Raw genomic sequence first — 4,183 nt, forward strand, 5'->3', positions numbered from 1 at the left:
TAAACATGTATTCCTGACTCAATTCAGAACATTATTCTGTGTGTGACCACTTGTGTTTTTTCCATAGTGGATTTTTAACATGAATTATGACCTTATGACAAAAAATGAATCCCACTTTGTTTCCAATTTTGTGTTAATAGAGACCGATTGCATTCCCTAAACACATATGTTATCTCAACTGTTTGAAATTGAGATAAAGGCAATATTTGTTAATAGATTAGGAAGTCAAATTTTATTTCAGAATTGGTTTTTAAAACCAAAAAATAAGTCACGGGTCAATTTGACCCGAGGGATACGAGAGGGTCCCGGAGGTGAAGACAAGGGTTTAAAAAACCTTTATTGGTCGGGCTTTGGCCATTACAATGAACGAGTCAGGCTTGGCTTTTTATCTTAAAGAGAAAGAGAAGACGGCGCTCGGATCGTTCCTTTGCAAGAAGGACGTTTTTGGTGTTTTGCCGACCAGATACGGCGAGAGTTTGACCCACCAGTTAGCTCCGCTGGTAGCTTAGCATACGGAGCTTACCCCGTGTGTCGCTGTGATTGGTCGTAGTGTTATCCGACTGCGTGCAGTGAGAGTTTCAAATGCACGCTTGGTGATCCATTTTCACTACTCATTGCAAGCAGGGCAATATATCGATATCGTGATATGAGACTAGATATCTTCTTAGATTTTAGATATCGTAATATCTTAATATGACATAAGTGTTGTCTTCTCCTGGTTTTAAAGGCTGCATTACAGTAAATTGAGGTACTTTTCTGAACACTACCAGACTGTTGCAGCTGTTCTATTATTTGCCTTTTCCCTACTTCGATTAGTTGACCGATTGTAAACCCTAGAATGCAGCAGCAATATCGATATTGAGGTATTTGGTCAACAATATTATCTGAATCTGATTTTTCACCCAGCCCTAATTGCCAGACCCTTAATCTTTCACGTTTAGGTCTAGATTTCCAGGCTATCGTTGACCAATGAAGAATTGAGTTGGCGTTTGATGCTTTTTGACATTGTTTTACACTTTCTATGCTTTCACCGTTTGACGTTTTCTGACCTTTTTTTTTTTTTACGTTTTTGTGTACATTTTTTGGATGTTGTTTTCCAAAGCTTTTTCCCTGTTTTTTTTTGTTTTTTTTGCATAGGGGTCAGTAAAGCTTGACTTCAGGCAAGTCAAAAATAAATGCATTTGTCCAACAGGACAACAGAAAAAAAAAACGTTGCCGCATTGGACGCTGCTTAATAGAGAAAGCAGCAGTTTTTGTTATTTTTGTTGCTAAAATGTTTTGGGCAATCTGTTTAACCCTTGCGTTGTCTTCCCGTCAACAATGGTCACTTTTTTTTCAACACTATTATCGCTTTCTCCGACATTTGTGTCACTTTTTCAATGTTGTGGGTGCTTTTATTGATGTTTTTGGTGTTTTTTTCCAACTTTTTGGTGCAATTTTTTAATGTTGTTGATTTTCAGAGCTTATTTCGACAGCCCATTTTTTGTGAAAACAAAAAAGAAAATGAACTGAAAACGGGGAGGACAACATGAGGTTAAGTGGCTACGCTTCCCCTTGCTGTCAGGCAGCCCTTTACGACGGGGAACCGAAGCCAATTTCTCTGCTCTCTTCAAATCCACCAGACTCCTTTAACAAAAACAGACATTTTACCTGGAAGAACACGGACAGTGCTGCTCTACCGCTAGTCCTGGGTGTTGTTAAAATAAATGTCATAGGCATCCAGATAGCGCAGTGGTCTGCGCGGATGCCCATGTATAGAGGCTTGCCCCTCGACGCAGCGGGCCCGGGTTCGAGTCCGGCCTGTTGCTCCTTTCCTGCATGTCGCTCCCCTCTCTCTCTCCCCCTTTCACACGTACATGTCTGTCCTGTCTAAAAATAAAGGGAATAAAACCCCGAAAAAATAACTTCAAAAATAAATAAATTTCATACTAGTATCGATACTAATACCGTGACTTCCATACCAGTTCCTAAACGATGCTTTTCGATACTAATTTTATAAAACAAAACGAAAATAACAACATTACAAATCTTTGTATTTATGTTTCAGGTCCTAACGTCGAGCTTTTCCCGCGTGTCTCTACGACGTGGAACGTTAGACAGCCAATCACAGACAATATTAGATCCTGATAGAAGCATGCCGCGTGCTGATTGGCTCACTGACTCTGATGAGATTGACATGAGAGGCATTTTTCGAGACCCGGTCCTATCTACAGCTGCCTCCATTGGTCAGTTAGTGTTATTGTGTGACTTTGGTGTTTTAAAGGGTTAGGAACTAACAAAACAAGAAGAAAGGTAACAGAAAAGAAACAAGCTAGTCTGTGGACGCTGTACTGCTCTTCTAATGTATAATATATAAGCTTTTAATCAATCTAGGCCATCACAAAGCCTCTGTTAGTCTTTAGTGCCATTAATTATTTCAAGGTACATTATCTAATTTAATATATAAAACAGGAGGGACGTGCATATTAAGTCACTGCTCTTGTTATTGTGTTTAAATTTAAATATAAATGAATCAGTAGATATAACAGGAGCCACTGACTGAGTATGGTGAAGAAGATAGAGATGTTGAAGTCAACACGTCGCTAGAAATCAGGGGAGCTGTGTTTTAGCGCAAGGCTAACGTTCTTTGGTGCCATGGCAACCGGTGTCACCCACAGCCCCACTCGGCTACAGACAGACAGAGCTCCGTGGTCACTATGTAGCATTACAATGAGACTTAACGGTCACCAGGTTATAACACAGCTACAGCAGAACATCTGACATGTATCCAAGCTTTGACTCTTTAGTTTCCTTTCGGCTTGGTTTTAAACTTGAAACGACGGATCTGAAATGACGTTTAGCAACACTCACGTAGGAAAAAGGCGCTGCAACAGCCGTTAACGTTAGTTTTAGAGCACGTTACGATAAAGTTGGACTTAACCGTCATCGGGTTATAACACAGCTACAGCTGAATGTCTGATATTTATCACAGCTTTCACTCTGTAGTTTTCGTTTGGGTTGGTTTTTCATTTGAAACGACGGATTTGGGAAGACTTTTAACAACATTGATGTAGCAAAAAGCCGCCGCAACAACCGTTACCGTAGTTTTACAGCAGGTACGATACAGTTACACCCACAGAAAGGATTCAAACGGTCCAACAAACAGCAAGACGGAAAGAAAAAAAGACACGGAGCATATAACCGTTTAAGAGCATAAGACCGGGGAATTTTCCGGACTTGGAAAGACTCTCGGATATCTACCGTTTAACCGTTGTTTTCTCGCCTAAATACAGTATGTCCCGTGACTTAAGAAGGATTTCCCACAGTGAAAAGTTGCAGCTCACTCAGGATGAAACCCGTCGCTCCCAGGTGGAGCGGCTCAAACATTTCCCCACAACACTTCTTCCATGTTGAGAAGCTAAAAAAAAAAAAGACGTTTTTTGTTGTTGTTGTTTTTAGAAACACAGAGGAACGTGAAGACGGTGGGAAATGGCAGCCGTACCTGGCAGAGAAGAAGGCTCGTTATGTCCCATGAAGAAAGCGGTAATAGCCGAGCAGCCGCCGTTTTCCGTCGAGCTCTCCCGGTGCTGCTGCTGGACGTGTGTGTGTGTGTTGGTGTGTGTGTGTGTGTGTATTCACCGAGTCCTCCTGGAGGAAAGCAGTCGAGCTCCTCCAGCTGATGTCACCGGGACAGGGAGGGGCCTCATCGGGGCACATTTCCATTAGGACCCGATGTCACGTCACTGGTTCACAAAAAGATAGGCTACTAGGCTACTACATTTTGTAAATTGAGTTGTTATCTTTCTTTTCATCATTATTATTTTTTTTTATCTCCCCTGGCCTACTTGACCCCTTTTGTACTGTATACACTTGAGGCTGTATAGGCTACTAAGTAAAAGTTGTCAAAATTGTTTGTATCACACAGTAACTGTAAATATTAATATGCTGTCTATGGTAGCTATCACATGAAAACGCGCTCTTGAATATTGTATTAATTACATTATTCAAAATGCCAAGTTTTACATTCACAAGCATACATTTTCTAACTCATTTCCTAATTGTTTCTCATAGAACTAACATCTGAACTCAAGGCATTTAGACTGTTAAACCACCACAAAACAGGAAATATTTTTATTTTTATTTTTTATGTAATATATGTATGTTATTTTATATTTTTATGTAATGTAGCCTATGTCTGTTATTT

The 4,183-nt window shown here is 40.3% G+C and overlaps 1 protein-coding gene across 1 annotated transcript in view; it reads right to left on the reverse strand.

Annotated features, from left to right (window-relative positions):
- Positions 1 to 3,668, reverse strand: part of LOC116698141 (SH3 domain-binding protein 4) — a 39,331-nt gene extending 35,663 nt beyond the window's left edge. The window contains exon 1 of the mRNA XM_032529919.1: positions 3,482 to 3,668. The gene's annotated coding sequence lies outside the window, so the exon portion shown is untranslated. The remainder of the gene's footprint in view (positions 1 to 3,481) is intronic.
- Between the last annotated feature and the right edge of the window lie 515 nt (positions 3,669 to 4,183).

Source organism: Etheostoma spectabile, chromosome 11 (genome assembly GCF_008692095.1).
Source record: "Etheostoma spectabile isolate EspeVRDwgs_2016 chromosome 11, UIUC_Espe_1.0, whole genome shotgun sequence".
Taxonomy (NCBI): Eukaryota; Metazoa; Chordata; class Actinopteri; order Perciformes; family Percidae; genus Etheostoma; species Etheostoma spectabile.